Source organism: Hippoglossus stenolepis, chromosome 10 (assembly GCF_022539355.2).
Source record: "Hippoglossus stenolepis isolate QCI-W04-F060 chromosome 10, HSTE1.2, whole genome shotgun sequence".
NCBI lineage: Eukaryota > Metazoa > Chordata > Actinopteri > Pleuronectiformes > Pleuronectidae > Hippoglossus > Hippoglossus stenolepis.
The window spans coordinates 399,419-417,131 of NC_061492.1; the positions used below are offsets into that span (position 1 = coordinate 399,419).

At 45.2% G+C, this 17,713-nt stretch overlaps 1 long non-coding RNA gene and 1 other non-coding gene across 2 annotated transcripts; both read right to left on the reverse strand.

Moving 5' to 3' along the window:
* Positions 1–588: 588 nt before the first annotated feature.
* On the reverse strand, positions 589–16,335 carry LOC124852646. Its single transcript, XR_007033066.1, has 3 exons — positions 16,298–16,335; positions 16,089–16,186; positions 589–626 (listed from the first exon to the last, which is right to left on the reverse strand). It is a non-coding gene; the product is annotated as an uncharacterized LOC124852646 (long non-coding RNA).
* LOC118117147 lies at positions 11,471–11,552 on the reverse strand. The gene has a single exon (XR_007034335.1). It is a non-coding gene; the product is annotated as a small nucleolar RNA SNORD53/SNORD92 (small nucleolar RNA).
* Positions 16,336–17,713: the final 1,378 nt, after the last annotated feature.

Consider the following 17,713-nt stretch of genomic DNA (forward strand, 5'->3'; position numbering starts at 1 on the left):
AGAGAATAAACCTGAAAACACCACGTTATTCTCTCAGACTACAAACACAGTTGGTATCATAGCTGAGATCAGTTCTGACCAAGTGTTTGTACACGATCAGTTATCAGTTCATGGTTGTAGTTTGAATACAGCGTGTTAATATCTGTATCACTGAGAAAGAACCACGACACAGAGACATTACAAACTACACATGACGATAAAACATTTATCTTGAAAAGAAACAACAAATTCTAAAGAGTACAACTACAAAAATGTTAAGAGTCCGTCAGTTACACGAGGACAGAGGCAGACGTCCTCCTGCTTTGCCCCCACGTGTCTCAGTGCTAATGATGGAGATGTAAGTTTCAACAGGAAGGAAGATTCTGATTCTTTCAACAAGTTTTTCCCCAGCAGGATTATTGCACTAACATGGTCCATGTTCAACTGAAACTCAAACTAATGATCCTCAGTGTGATGGCTGCAGCCGAATGAAGAAACAACTGTCAGGAGTCAGAGGTTCGGTCTCCAGTTGGGTTAAACAGATCCAGTTTAGCGTGCGATGAACTCAGGTTAAGTTAATGTGGATTTAGTGACTGCATTTTGTGATATCCCCCTTGTTAAGTTCTCTACCGCGTCATCTCCTTCATCTGACAAACACAAACACTAAATCAACTTTTCAAATTCCATGACTGTTCAATTGAGCACGTTTCTATAGGCTGCAGAAAAGATTTTTACTGCTGCATGTGACATGCATGGCTGAAATAAACTCCAGCAGCCTGGAAACTGACGTCCACCACGGTTGGACTTCTTGTTGATGACCGGGTTGAAATGCTCAGGTTTGTTAGAGGCAGCTGGTCAATGTCTCAGGGAGCCATGATGAATACATGTATTTAATGCTAAAGAAAGATTTTCGTTGTTGGCCTGGTGGGACACAGGCCTGACAAGATAATCCCCTCTCCGTCTGAAATTCGCGTCCACCTCCTCTCTGCAATCTCTCTCCCTTCAGACATTTAGGGCGTCTGACGCAGCGTCTTCTCACATCTCCGTCATCAAACACTGGAACACAGACACCAGTCACCGGAGTCTCACGGGGAGCCTGTTCACACTCAGTGGCCAGTTACTGGCAGGATTGAATCAGACAGCCAGAGATGCTGACATCCATGATCATCAGCTCGTTGGTGAGCCTTTTCTCATCATCATCCTCCCCCAACAGTAATTGGATGATCTGCACTCATCAGCAATCCACCTTACTTTCAGACCAGCCAATCACTGTGATGTAAGAATAAAAGGACTGGTGATGACTGGTTGATTTCCAATGTCACTATATTAAATATTTATTTGTGTACTAGTATAAGCAACTCTTTGTGGGGAGGCTGCGGCTCCTAAATACATGCAACAGTTCACCCATCTTTGTGGTGATAGAGAGGTGAGGCTGAGGATTTTCAGTGTGATCTCACCGTTTTCAAAAGCCACTGAACCAATCAGTCGAGCCCCAGTAGGGCAAACTAGACCAATCAGACTGGATCAGAGACTCACACCTGATGCCAGAGGCACAATCTGTCAGTTTACTGATGATGGCCTCGGCACAGATGAAACCCTGTTGGTCTTCCTCCACGGTGGGTACACCTGGAAACATGAGCAATCGTTCATTAACTGTTTAACTTGAATGACGTTATACAATGGAGTACTACAGGGCCGCTCGTGGACACATCTGAGTCCAGAACCACACTGGCTCCATACCGTCTGAAGGGATTCGGACATTTGTGAAACTAGGGCTCAAGTTAAATGAAAACCAATAAAAACAAGGTGGCAGCTAGAAACTGAAGGCAGTTTTAGACTGCACTGATCGGACATTTTCCTGAAAGTTTATGTAGATCATGGCGAGACGTAAGGCTCACAACTTGGTGTCTTATGAAACCACATTTTAATTCTCTAGAACTGATTTTTTAAATTGGATCAAAATGCAAAGCTCCTTAAGTATCAGTCCTGTAAATATATCAGATTATGAAAAAGTGAAGCGGGGATTTCTTTCTCCAGCGGCAGCGAGAGTGGAACTGTACACAGCAGAAGTGTCAGCAACTTTGTGACAGGTGACAAGCGGAGAAACACACAAACTCCAGAAACTAATCAATTAAATGTTGAATCATTGTGAAAAAAACACAAAAACCATCGTCTCTGTTCATCGACAGTACTTATTTGAAGTGGAAACACTGCACACACCTTTAAGCAGAGCAGTGAAAGTCTGAACTCCAACAGTGAAGAAGGCCCGACAGCGTCTCGTGAGCGGTGTCATCACGCGCTGTTATCCCCGGGTTAAATTACCTGCTTTACCTCTACAGCGGCAGCCGTTTTCTTTTCAGTAACAGACAAACCAAAGTGAAGGCTGAGCGGTGGAGGCGCCACATCAGGTGGGCAGGTGGTCAGCGGAAAATAAAGCAGAGGAACCACCTGATATCAATCTATTCTTTAAATGTTAAATTGCATTGCTCATCTTCAGTGCTTGGGAGTTCACCTGGCAGGGAGTTAGTCAGACTTAGCCAAAGGAGAAAGGAATGTGACATCCCATGAAATATCATCAGCTGTTGAAGCGAAACCATTTCTCCAGCATCATTCCTCTAACATGTGCAGCCAATCAGAGCGCGTGCAGGCATCTCTTGAAGATGTCACGTTCTGTGGCATACATCCAGAACATGGCTGTAAGTACGGTGAACTAACCTCACATCTATAAATGACTTTGAATTGATCATTTACTACATCAGTAACAATCTTGGATTTTCGTCAGGCCAATTTAGGAGAACTTTCTTTGGTTCAGTAGTCAACAAATCCATGTCAGCTGCTCGGTAGTCAAACAAGGTCGGAGGCTAGTCTCGGATCGGGTCAATGATCGTTCCAGTCCTTTGACCCTCTGGAAGATCCATGGATGCGGACCTATGTTGTGCATCTGCCACAGTCCTGAAGCTGCCGGGGACGGCATTTGAGCGTATTTAGTTGGTCGTATGACTTTGATTCGGAGATACTGTTGTGCCACCGACCTAAACGCTTACTTTGGCTTGCACCTTAATGGGTGGGGGCGTGATCTGTGATTAAATGATCGTGCGAGCCCAAATGGAGATGCACTGTGATCAGGTGTGCATGACAGAGGACTCGAACAAACTGCTGTAGTCAAGCGTGGACTTCTTCCTGTCTGCGCGTCAACCTGGTACCTCTGTGTCTTACATGAAAGCCTTCACCATGCGTTTCAGAGTCTTGATCTTGATATAACGGAAAAACCATCTGTACACTTTGCCGCGGCGTCAACATTCCCACCCGTCAGGTGGTATTCTCGTCTGCTGAAACACACCCCATCGGCATCAGGACCACTGCCTCCTCTGGGAACGTGTAGCTTCCACAGCGGAGACAGGCCAACACACTGCTGGTGTGGTCCCAGCTCCAGCTAGTTCGATCTCAGTTAGGTTAAACAGGTCAGTTTAGCGGCGATGAACTCGGAGTTAAAGTTAATGTGGGTTGGCGACTCACGGTTTCTGGCGACCTCCTTATTGATTCTCTGCACGTCATCTCCTTCATCAGCAAACACAAACATAAATCAACTTTCAGATTACGCGGCTATTTCAATTGAAACGCGTTTCTATGAGCTGCAGAAGAGAGGAGACTGCACATGTGACATGCAACAATATGTAAAAATAAACTCACGCAGCCTGGGAAGAGCAGCGTCCACACACTGCAGTTGGACTTCTTGTTATTGACCGGAGTTCGAAATGCTCGGAGTTTGTTAGAATAGCCTGGGAGTCCAATGTGTCTGAGGCACGATGAGCCATGTATTTAAATAACACTAAGAAAGATTTTAGATGTTTTAATCTGGTGGAGAGGACACAGACGTAAGTAATCCCTCCGTCTGAGTGGGACTCTGCACCTCACTCTCTGCAAAATGTCTCTCCCCTTCAGACACAGGGACGTCACGCGCAGCGTCTTCTGTCTCCGTCCTTCAAACAGGAACACAGACCTGAGAGTCACAGGAGTCTCACAGAGCCTCTTCACTCAGTAGCCAGTTACCCTGGCGAAGTTGATGTTCCAGCCAAGAAGATGTGACATCGCGATCATCAGCTCGTTGGCGGGAAACCTTTTCTCAGCATCATCCTCCACTCCCCCAACAGCCAATTAGGGCGTCGCTCCTTCAGCAATCACAGCACTTTTCAGACGGCAGCAATCACTGCCATTGCAAAAATAAAAGGACCTGAGTGATGACTGGTTGATTTCAAAATGTCACTATATTAAATATTTATTACATTGACACTGAATATGGCAAGCTCTGTGAGGAGCACCGCTCTAAATGCATGCAACAGTTCACTTACATCTTTGTTAGTAGAATATGAAGGTAGAATAAGTTTTCAATGTGATCTCACTGTTTTTAAAATACGCTATGAACCAATCAGAGAGTCAATTCAATGGGAGCAGCGTCAGACCAATCAGACTGGATCAGGGCCTCACCCACAGTGGCAGAGACTGAAAATCTGTCAGTTTTACTGATGTATTTCAACTGGATAAATTACTAGTTGGTCTTCACACTCATAGTGGGGCCACACCAAACCTGAACCATTCGTTCATTGCTTTGTTTATTAAGAATGGCCGTTAATACAAGGTCTTCACAGAGCCAACTCATGTGGACATCTCTGAGTCAGGAACCCTGACTCAGCAAGTCTGAAAAGGGTTCGGACATTTGTATGAAACGAAACTCAAGTTAAATGAAAACCAATGAAACAGGTAGCACAAAACTGAAGCAGTTTTCAGAGGAGCTGCATTTGAAATCAAGACATTTTCCTGAAAGTTTGTGTATGAATACAGCGAGACAGCAAGAGCTCACCAACGGTAATCGCCTTAAACCACACATTTTAATTCTCGACCTGATTTTTAAAATTGGATCAAAATCACTATGGCGCATGGTATCAGTGCTGTAAATATGTCAGATTGAAAAGTCAGAGCGGGGATTTCTTTCTCGGTGGCGGCGAAAATTCCAGGCTATTTGCCTGACAGGAAGTGTTAGCGCGCTTTGTGACAGGTGATAATGGAAAAACACAAACTCAGAGAAAACTAATCTAATTAAATGTTTGAATCATTGTAGAAAAAACCTGCATCGTCATTTGTCTTGACATGATGTACATTGAAGTCATAGAGCTTACTCCACACACCTTTAAACGGGCAGTGAAAGTCTGAACTCAACAGTGAAGGGCAAACCTGGCGTCTGGCTGAACTGAAGCGATTGTCATGCCAGCCACCATTGTCGGGTTAGTTGCCTCGCACCTCTACCAGCAGCCATTTTCTTTTCAGTAACAGACAAACCAAGTGAAGGAAGCTACAGGCGGGTGACGCATCAGATGACGGAGCGTCTGGCGATATAAAGCAGAACACCTGATATCAGTCTATTAGCCTGGTGTTCATTACATTGCTCCATCTTCACAGTCAGCGAGTTCACCTGGCAGGATTGATCAGACAGCCAAGAAAATATGACATCACATGATATCATCAAGCTCATTAGGCGAAACCATTTCTCAACATCATCTGTTCCTCTGCCCAACAGCCAATCAGAGTGTTTGTGCAGGCTGCATCTCGGAAGGAGATAGCCGCACGTTCTAATAACGCCATCTAGAACATGTAAAACTTCACTTAGAACACGGTGAACCTAACCTCCACATCTGCATAAATATTTGAATTGATCATTTGCAGTAAATAACAATCTCAGGATTTTAAGTCAGGCAATTTAGAAACTTTCTTTAGTTCATCAATCAACAAATCATGTACTTCTCCTGATGATAGAACAAGGGTGGAGCTGATGTGGATCTTCAGCCAGATCATTCGTTCCAGTCACTTTGACCTGCGGTCCATGGATGCCGGACACCTGTTGTCGTCTGCCCTGATCCTGAAACTGCGGGAGGCAGCGGTTATTTAATTTAGTGCGTAGCCTGACTTTGATTCAGGAGATACTATTTGTTATACCAGAAACCTAAGCACTTACTTTGACTTCATAATGGACGGAAGGCGCAATCCTGATTAAATGAATCGTACCAGCCCAAATGGAGATACCCCATAGCAGTCAGGTGTGGCTTTTCTATGACAGAGGGACTCAGACAAACTGTCTGTGGTCAACGTGAATGCCCTTCCTGTCTGCCGTCAGCCTGGTGCCTCTATGTCTTACCCTTGACCTTCACCATGCGTTTTAAATCTTGGTTCAACCTAAAAGCAGCAGAGAGTCCTCTGTACTTTACACTGGCGTCCGTCCCCACCGTCAGGTAGGCAGGCTAAATCTGCTGCCTGGAAACACACATGTGAGCAACGTCAGGACACACACCTCCCTCTGAGGAACGTGGCTTCCTGTGGAACAGACCCAACACTGCGGTGTATGGTCTGCAGCTCCAGCTGATTCAGTCTCAGTTTGGGTTAAACAGATCCAGTTTGGCGATGGGCTCGATTAAAATTAATGTAGTTGCGACTCACATTTGTGACCTCGCCAGCCCCGTTCTCTGCATCCTCTGTTGTCAGCAACCTGTTTAAATCAACTTTCCAGATTCTTGTTTATTTCGGTGAAACACGTTTCTATGAGCTGCAGAGAAGATTTTACTGCGGCATCATGGTATGTAAGAAATAAACTCACATGGCCTGGGAAGCAGCGTCCACCGGTTGGACTTCTTGTTGATGACGAATTCGAGAATACTCAGCAGGTTTTGTTAGAGGCAGCTGAGTCCAGTGTCTGAGGCGGTGAATCATGTATTTAATACTTTGAAAGATTTAGATTATTTAATCCTGGTGGAAGGGACTGAGCCTGACAGATGTCCCTCCGTCTGAAGTGGGACTCACCTCCTCTCTGTGATGCTCTCTCCCCTTCAGACACAGGGGCGTCTGGCGCAGCGTCTTCTCCTCTCCGTCATCCAAACACTGGGAACTACAGACACGGAGTCACAGAGTCTCACAGGAGCCTGTTCCTCAGTGGCCAGTTACCTGGCGAAGTTAGTCAGACAGCAAGAGATGCGACATCACCTGTGATCATGGCTCGTTATGAACCTTTTCTCAGCATCATCATCCTCCCCAGCAGCCAATTGGGGCGATGCATCATCCAGCCAATCCAACACCAGACACATGTAATCGCGACCTGCCGAAATAAAAAGGACTGAAGCTGGTATTAACGGTTGATTTCAATGTACTATGTAAATAACTTTATTTGCATACTAGTGTAAGCAGCTCTGCCAAGAGCCTGCATCCCTAAATACATTACAACAGTTCACTTACATCTTTGTGGTAGTGAAGGTGAAATGAGATTTTCAATGCTAGTCTCACCGTTTCAAAAGTGCTTCATAAACCAATCAGAGGAGTAAGAGCTGAATACCTGGGAGCAGTGTGATAATCAGCCGAACTGGATCAGAGACTCACTTACAGTGTAGAGACGTCATCGGTTTACTGATGATGGCGCAAGCTGGATAAAACCCTGCGTTAGTCGCACTCCACGGTGGGGCCGCCTGGAAGCACGAACCGTGTTCGATATTTGTTATTTGAATAGCCCGTTATGCAGTAAAGATGCTTCAGGAGCATCAGCTATGGACACATCTAAATTCAGGAACCACAGCTCCTTCGTCTGAAAGAGTTGGACATTACCTTGCCAAACCGAGGCTCAGGATTGCGGTAAGCCAACCATGAAGGTGGCGTAGAAACTGAAGCAGTTTTCCAGGGCTGCACTTTGGGATCAGACATTTTCTGAGAAGTTTATGTATGAATACAGCAGAGACCTTAAGAGCTCCTGCCCAATGTCCCTTATAAAGCACATTTTAATTCTAGAACCTGATTTAAATTGGATCAAAAAAATCACACAAAGCTCATAAGTATCCCAGTCTGTAAATATGCTGTCAAAGTTGAAAGTCAGGCGAGGGTTTGCTTTTCTCCGAAGGCGGCGGCGGTGGAACATTACTGACAGGAAGTATTAGCGACCTTTGCGCGACGGGAGAGTGACAGCGAGAAGCACTGGGCTTTCGAAACTAATCTGGTTAAATGTTGAATCATTACCGCCGAAAAAACACCGCTTCGCCGTCTCATTGCAGCTCACCCGGCTTTGTTATCATTAAGTGAAACACTGCACACACCTTTAAAGCAGGAAGCAGTGAAAGTCTGAACTCAACAGTGAAGAGCCGACACCGCGTCTACAAGTGAACTGAGCGGTGTCATCCGCTGTGTCCGGGTTCGTTACAGCAGCACCTCTACAGCATGCATTTTCTTTTCAGTAACAGACAAACCAAGTGAAGAAATGAAACAGGTGGAGGCACTTGCATCCAGGTCGAGCTGGAGGTAGAGTCGCGGAAAATATACATGGAGAACATACCTGATATCAATCAATAACACAATTATTGAAATTTACATTAATACCATCGCCACGATCATGGCCGGAGTTCTTACCTGGCGGGGTTAGTCAGACAAGAAGAGAATCGTGACATCCATGATGTCATCAGCTCATTGGCGAAACCATTTCTCAGCATCACATGTTTCCCCTCCCCAACAGCCAATCACTGCAGAATGGCATTGCAGTGACTGCCATCTCAGGAAGGATGGCCCTATAATAACGCCATCTGAAACAGTATGGCTCGCAGAACCACGGTGAACTAACCTCATCTGCAAATGACTTTCCAAGATTGATCATTTTAGAAACCGTATACAATCTTGAGTTACGATCAGGCCAATTTGAGAAACTTTCTTTTAGTTCATCAATCAACAAATCGCATGTCAACTGCTCTGATGATAAAACAAAGTGGAGCTGATGTCGGATCGCCGAATCAGTCGTTCGATCGCGCGACCTGCGGTCCATGGATTACCCGGACCTGTATGTTGTGCGTCTGCCCCACAGTCCTGAAGCTGCTGGGAACAGCGACTGGTATTTAGTTAGTGCGTGGCCTGACTTTGATTAAGGAGATACTGTTTATTTATCTTAGAAACCTAGCAGCTTGCTTTGACTTCATAATGGTAGACGTAATCACCAGTTAAATGAATCGATGCACAGCCCAAATGGGGGATGCCACGTGATCAGGTGTAGCTTTTTCACCATGACAGAGGGACTCAGACCAAGCTGCTCTGGTCCAAGCGTGGACTTCCTGTCTCTTGCGTCAAACCTGGTGATGTACTCTGCTCATCCCCCTGCCAGACATTACCATCAGTTCACTGAGTCTTGATCTTACAGCTCTTGAAGGCTCCTCTCTGTACTTTGCACAGCGTCAGTCACAGTCAGATTGAGGCAGGGTTTCGTCTGCCTGAAACACGCATATTATTATTATTTTGTGTTTAATACATTATTATTATTATTATTATTATTATTGTATTATATTGTGTATGTCGACGCGTGGTTTACTCCTCGGGAACATTGCTTCACCCAGCGGAGACAGGCCAACACTGCTGGTGTAGTAGCTCCCATGAATTGATCTCAGTTTGGGTTAAACAGATCCAGTTTTAGCGGCGGTGAACTCAGGATTACAGGTTAATGTAGATTTAGCGACTCACCCAGCTGCGACCTCCTTATTAGTCTCACCACCACATCTCATCTCCTTCATCTGACAAAAACTGTTACTAATCAACACTGAATTCATGACCTGTTTCAATTGGGCACGTTTCTATGGGAGAGCTGCAGAGAAAAGGATTTTTGCATGTGACATGACAATATGTAAAATAAACTCTCACGCAGCCTGGGAATCGGCGTCCACTGCGGTTGGACTTCGCGTGAGCCGGGTTCGAAATGCTCGGGTTGTTAGAGCGGCTGAGTCCCAATGTCTGGGGGACACAATGAATGCATGTATTTAAATAACACTGAAAGATTCGTTATTTGAGCTCCTGGTGGAAGGACACAGGCCTGACCAAGTAATCCCTCCGTCTGAGTGGACTCACTCTGCTCTGCAATGTCTCTCCCTTCCCAGGGCCCACAGGGCGTCACGGCGCAGCGTCTTCTCATCTCAAGTCATCAAACACTGGAACACAGACACACGAGTCACCAGAGTCTCACAGGAGCTGTTCACACTCAGTAGCCAGTTCCCTGTAGGTTAGTCAGACAGCCAGAGATGTGACATCACATGATCATCAATCATTGGTAAAGTCAACACTATAAGCATCATCACTCCTCCCCCAACAATGATGGAAGCGTCTGCACTCATCCAAACAATCACAACACTTTCAGACAGCCAATCACTGTGATACAAATAAAAAGGACACAGTGATGACGGTTGAATTTCAATGTCACTATATTAAATATTTATTTGTGTACTAGTGTAACAGGCTCTGTGTGAGGGAGCACAGCACCCTAAATACATGCAACAGTTCACTTACATCTTTGTGGTAAATGAAGGTGAAATAGGATATTTGGCCGAAAATGCATGATCTCCTGTTTTCAAACCACATTCTGTAAGGAGCAATCAGAAGTCGAGCCCCAATGGGGGCAGCGTAGACCAATCAAGCAGACTGGATCAGGAGACTCTACCACAGTGTAGAGACTGGCGTCCTGTCAATTTGCGATGATGGCCTCGCTGAATGAAACCCTCGTTCAGTGCCACTGCAGTGGAATACCTGAAGCCTGAACCGTCGTTCATTGCTGTTTATTGGGCAAGCGTTAATGTGAATTTCACCAGAGCCGCTGGTATGGACACATCTCTGAGTCCAGGAACCACAGCTCCTTGCGTCTGAAAAGGTTGGACATTTTGTAAGTGAAACTCAAGTTAAATGAAAAACTAAGCCAAAAAAACAAGGTAGCGCAAAGCAGAAGCAGTTTTCAGGCTGCCTGAATCGGACATTTTCCTGAAAGTTTATGCTTATGTAGATCTGGCAAGAGACAGCAAGAGCTCCACCAGCAGTGTCCTTATGAAACCCACAGGCCTGGTCTCTAGAACTGAATTTTTGATTGGATCAAATACACTAGCTCATAAGTATCAGTCTGTAAATGTGTCCAGATTGAAGGTCAGGCGGGAGTTTCACTTCCGGCGCGTGAGGGTGGAGCTGTTACTGACAGGAAGTGTTAGACGCTTTTGTGACAGAGTATTGTGGAAGAAACACAAACTCAGAAAACTAATCTAATTAAATGTTTGAATCATTATGAAAAACACCGCTTCGCCGTCTCATTTGTCCCGACAGTCGCCATTAGAGTGAAACACTGCACACCTTTAAGCAGAGCAGTGAGAGTCCCCGAATATCCCAACGGTGAAGAGCCACCGACCGCGCGTCTGCGCGTGAACTTCCTGGCCGGTGTCCATCACGCTGTTGTCTACGGGTTACCTGCGCGCCTCTCTAAAAGCGGCCAGCAGCCATTTTCTTTTCCAGTAACAGACAAACCAAGTGAGGCTGAGCCAGAGTGGAGGCACTACATCAGGTCGACAGGTGAGGTCAGCGGAAAATATAAGCAGGGAGAACACTAATTATCAATCTGATACGCCTGGTGTTAAGGTTACATTAACTCCATCTTCCTGATCAGCGAGGTTCACCGGCGAAGTTAGTCAGACAGCCAAGAAAATGTGACATCACATGATATCATCAGCTCATTGTGAAACCATTTCTCAACATCATCATTCCTCTAACGACAATCAGGGCGTGCAGGCTGCATCTCGGAAGAGAATAGCCACGTTCTAATAACGCCATCTGAAACATGTGAAACTTACATAGAGCACGGTGAACTAACCTTCCACATCTGAAATGACTTTAGATTGATCATTATGAAACTCAAATAGCAAATCTTGGGTTTAGAATCAGGTAATTTGACTTTCTTTAGTTGTCATCAATAAGATGTATCAACTTCTCTGATGATAAAACAAAGGGTGGAGCTGTTGATGTAGGATCATGAATCAGTCGTTTGATCACTTTGACCCTACCACGGTCCTGGTTGTGCACGTCACTTCTCTCGCGTTGTAGTGGCAGACGCGCGCAAACGTACCCTGACTAAGGGTGTTTGAATACATGTTTCATGTAAACTCTGAAACTGAAGATCAAACAAACACAAGTGAACTGCAGTACATACGTGTCTAATAGCTTCTGATTAGTATTGGTGTTTTATCGTTAATGTGTAAAAACAGCATTTGTGGTAGAGGCGGGAGGTGGGGTGGCACAGAAGAGGCTAACCTAGAGCAGTATGGATGCGGACCTATATTGTCGTCTGCCTGATCCTGAAGCTGCAGGCAACGCTTCCCAGTGACTAGTTGGTCATGTACAACTTTGTTAAAAAATGCTGTTATTATCTGAAAACCCCTAAAACCTTACTTTGACTTCATAATGCATTGGAAGAAAGCGTAATCTGTGAATTAAATGAATCGTGCAGCCCAAATGGAGATATACTGTGATCAGGTGTAGCTGCTTTCTGTGACAAGGGGACTCAGTAGGCTGCTCTGGTCAAGCGTACTGGACTTCCTGTCATGGCATATTTTGGTGCCTCGTGCCCCACCTTCAGCCAGCTTCACCATCGTTTCACCGAGTCTTGATCTTGGCCTCATGAAGGCTCCTCTGTGCTTTGCACCTGACGTCCGTCCCCACCGTCAGGTGAAACTGAGGCTAAATCTGCCTGAAACACATCAATAGCATCAGGACCCTTACACCTCCCTCTGAAGAGACATTAGCTTCTACAGCGGGGTGAGCTGTTTCTTTATTGTATGGTCTGACTCCAGCTAGTTGATCTCAGTTTGATTAACAGATCCAGTTTGTGGCCAGTGAACTCAGGTTAAGAATTAATGTGGTTGTGACTCCCCTGTTTGACGACTCATGGCCGATTCCTCTGCCGTCATCTCTTCATCGTAGCACAAAACACTAAATCAACTTTTTCAGATTCTGCGGCCTTCTGTTCAATTGAGCTTCACGTTCTATAGAGAGGAAGCTGCAGAAGGATTTTTCACTGCCATGAAGCATACAACAATATATGTAAAGAATAAACTCGCGGCCTAGGAAAGAGCGATGTGCTCCACTGCGGTTGAACTTCTGTATTTGTGTGAGTTCAGTACTCACGGGTTCATTGAGCAGCTGGTCCAATGTCTGGAGACACAGTAGATACATGTGTATTTAAGTAACCTTTAAGAAAGATTTAGATTGTTTAATCCTGGTGGAAGGACACGGGCCACAACCAGAAGTAATCCCTCAAATCTGAGTGGGACTCACCTCACTCCTCTGCAAAATCATCTCTCCCACAGGGAACGGGACGATACGGCGCAGCGTCTTCTCATCTCGTCATCAACCACTGGAACACACAGACACTAGTCACCAGGAAGTCTCACAGGGCACTATTTCACACTCAGCCAGTGCACCCTGGCAGGGATTGAATCAGACAGCCAAGGGTGTGACATCCACACCTTACAGTCATCAGCTCGTTGGCGGGAAACCTTTTCTCTGACATCATCCTCCTCCCCAACAGCCAGTGGGGCCGTCTGCACTCATCAATAATCGCAACACTTTCAGACTGACCAATCACTGTGATACCAAATAAAAGGACTGGTGTTGACTGGTTGATTTCAATGTCACTATATTAAATATTTGTTTGTGTACTAGGTATGGCAACTCTGTGAGAGCACTGCGCTCTAAAAATACATGCAGCAGTTCACCCGCGCGTGGTAAATGAAGGTGAAATGGGAATTTTTTCAATGTGATCTCACTGTTTTCAAAACCGGCTATGAACCAATCAGAAGTACGACTAATGGATGTAGACCAATCAGCAGACTGGATCAGAGACTCACCCACAGTGTAGAGACTGGCGTCTGTCAGTTTTGCTGATGATGGCTAACTGAATAAACCTGGGTGTCTTCACCTCACTGATGGAGCCACCTGAAGCACAGACTTAAATCGTTCCATTAACTGTTTAGTATTTAAAAGTAGCGTTATTGTGAGTGTTCTTCCTTGCAGAGTTTAACAAATGGACCTCTCACAGTCAGGAACCACAGCTCCTTATCCCCAGAAAGGTTCGGACATTTGTATGAAACGAAACTCAAATTAAAATGAAAAACCAAACAAAAAAACAAGGTGACGCAAAACTGAAGCGATTTTCAGAGCTGCTAAATCAGTTGTATTTTCCTAGAGAGGTTATGTATAGATACCTTGAAACAACTGAAGCTCCTGTGATGTCATATGAAACCACATTTTAATTCTCTAGAGAACCTGATTTTGAATTGGATCAAATCACACAAGCTCATAAGTATCAGTCCTGTAAATATGTCAGATTAGAAGAAGTCAATGAAGTTTCTCTTTTCTCTGACGGCAGTGGGCTTCGTACTGACAGGAAGTATTCGCGGCTTTAATAACAAGTGACGTGAACCTGAAACTGAAACTAATGAGTAAATGTGAATCGTATGAAAAAAACCGCCATCGTCTCCATTTGTCCGGCGAAGTGGCCATTAAGTCAAACACTGCACACCTTTAAGCAGAGCAGTGAAAGTCAGACTCAACAGTGAAGAGCAGCGCGCGTCGTGGGCACGGCGGTGTCACCAGCTGCCGCCGGGTTAGTTACCTGCACTTTATCTACTGGCAGCAGCCACATTTTCTTTTCAGTAACAGACAAACCACAGTGAAGAGCCCAGAGTGGAGCGCTACATCAGGTGAAACGGTGAGGTCAGCGGAAAATATAAAACGAGAAGACACCTGATATCAATCTAATACTTCTAGTGTTGATTGCAATTAACTCATCTTACGATCAGCGAAGTTCACCTGGCAGGGGATTGATCCAAGATCCTTAAGAGAAAATGTGACATCATGATATCTGTCAGCTCATTAGCGAAACCATTTCTCAACATCATCATTCCCTCCCCAACAGCCAGCCAATCAGAATGATACTGACTGCATCTCAGAGGAATGGCCCGTTCTATTCAGCCGCCATCTGAAACATGTAGAAACTACCGCCTTAGAACCACGGTGAACTAACCTCATCTGCGATAACTGAATTGATCATTTCTCAAATAAAGCCAACAATCTTGATTTAGAATCCAGGTAGTTAGAAACTTCTTTGGTCATCGATATCAACAAATCGTATCAACTGCTCTGATGATAAAACAAAGGGTGGGCGGTGCCGGATCATGAATCAATGGTTCCAGTCACTTTGACCTGCGGTCCTGGTTGTGCCGCGTCACTTCTCTCGGCGTTGTGTGTAGCGAGCGCGCATAGCGATGCCTGACTAAAAGTGTTTGAATACTGTGCTATAACTCTACGTGAGAATCAAACAAGCCTGCAGTGAACTGCCGTGCTATGCATTGTCCTAATGGCTTCTGATTAGTGATGGTGTTTATCGTTATTAATAGTAAGAAACAAGCGCGGAAGTGAGCGGGGGTGAGGACATGCAGCAGGTAACACCCAGAGCGGTACATGGATGCCCGGACCTATATTGTGGCATGCCTGATCCTGAAGCTGCAGGGCAGCATTAGTATTAGTTGAAGTACGTAGCCTGACTTTGATTCAGAGATACTGTTGTTATGCCAGAAACCCTAAGCGCTGCTGACTTCATAATGTGGGAAGGCGTAGTCTAGTTAAGTAAGATAAATTGCAGCCCAAATGGAGATGCACTGTGTGATCAGGTGTGGCTTTTCTGTGACAGAGGACTCAGACAAGCTGCTCTGGTCAAGCGTGGACTTGCCTGTCCTGCTGGCATCCAACCTGGTGCCCTCTACAGCTTGTCTTACCTTGACCTTCACCCATCACGTTTCTGATCTTGATCTTGGCCTGCATGAAGGCTCTCATTTACTTTTTGCATGACGTCAATCCCCACACCGTCAGGTGAGCAGGCTCGTCTTGCCTGGAGAACACACACATGGCTCATCATTACACCTCCCTCTGAGGAACATTAGCTTCACAGCTTGGAACAGGCCAACATGCTGGTGCTTGTAGTCTGACTCAGCAATTACGATCTGATTTGGAGTTAAACAGATCCAGGTTAATGACCCAGTAGACTCAAGTTGATTAATGTGGATTTGAAACTCATTTGTGAGCCTCCCTTGACCAGTTCTCTGCCACATGCCTTCATCAATAAACACAAACACTAAATCAACTTTTCAGATTCATGACTGTTCAATTGAGCACGTTTCTATAGAGCTGCAGAGAAAGGATTTTTACTGCTGCATGTGACATGCAACAATATGTAAAAATAAACTCACGCAGCCTGGGAAGAACGACGTCCACCACGGTTGGACTTCTTGTTGATGACCGGAGTTCCGAAATGCTCCGGGTTTGTTAGAGGCAGCTGGTCCAATGTCTGGGGCGCGATAGTACATATTATTTTAAATAACACTGAAGATTTAGATTGTTTAAATACGGTGAAGGACACCAGGCCTGTTCGATAATCCCTCCGTCTGGTGGGACTCACCTCACTCTCTGCAAATGTCTCTCCCCCTTCAGACACAGGACGTACGGCGCAGCGTCTTCTCATCTCCTAGTCTTCAAACACTGGAACACACAGACACAAAGTCACCAGAGTCTCACAGGAACACCATTCACACTCAAGTTACCCTGTGAGGATTGAATCCAGACAGCCAGAGATGTACTCCATGATCATCAACTCGTTAAAGGCCCAAGAGGCTTCTTTTCTCAGCATCCCATCCTCCCTCTAACTTGTGCCAATTCAGGGCATCTGCACTCATCCAACCAATACAACAGCACCAGACAGCCCAATCACTGTGATACCAAAATAAGGGCTAGTGATGACTGAATTTGGCAATTTCAATGTCACTATATTAAATATTTGTGTACTAGGTATACAGCAGCTCTGTAAGGGAACTGCATCCTAAATACATGCAACAGTTCATACATCTTTGTAGTAAATGAAAAGGTAGAAATAGAGATTTTCAATGTGATCTCACTGTTTTCAAAACCCGCTATGGAGCAATCAGGGGAAGATGCAGAGCACAATAGGAGCATGAACCAATCAGACTGGATCAGAGACTCACCCACAGTGTAGAGACTGGCGTCACAACGGTTTGCACTGATGATGGCCTCGCTGGATAGGAAGCCTCGTTGGTCTTCTGCCTCCACAGTGGAGCCACCTGGAAGGCACAGACACGTCGTTCTCGTGCTTGCTGTTTATTTAGACAAGCGGTGTGCAAGCTGGGTCTTCACCAGGGCAGCTCGTATGGACATCTCTGATCGGGAACCTGACTCCTTCGTCTGAAGAAACCCCTTGGACATTACAAGCATGAAACTCAAGTTAAATGAAAACCAATAAAAACAGAGTAACAAAACTGAGCAGTTTCAGAGCTGCCTAAGTCAGGACATTTCCTGAAGAAGTTTATGTATGAATACAGCAGGGCAAGCAAGAAGCTCCACCAGCAGTATCATATGACACATTTAATTCTCTAGAACCTGATTTTTGAATTGGATCAAATCACACAAAGCTCATAAAGTATCAGTCCACTGTAAATATGTCAGATTGAAAAGTCAAATGAGAGTTTCTTTCTCCTAAAGCGACGTAATTGGAACTATTACTGACTTAGGAAGTGGTGCGGCGCTTTTGTGACAGGAAGTGACAATGGAAAACACAAACTCAGAAAACTAATCTGTTAGAAAATGTTAGATCATTATGAAAAAGCACATATCAAATCTGTTTGTCAAACACAAGTGCCATTAAGTGGAAACACTGCACACACACTAAGCAGAGCAGTGAAAGTCTGAACTCAACAGTAAAAAGAGAGCGACACGCGTCTGCGATGGACACGAAGCGGTATCATCGCTGTCCCAGTTAAATTACCCTGCTTGCCTCTCCATGGCAACCATTTTCTTTTCAGTA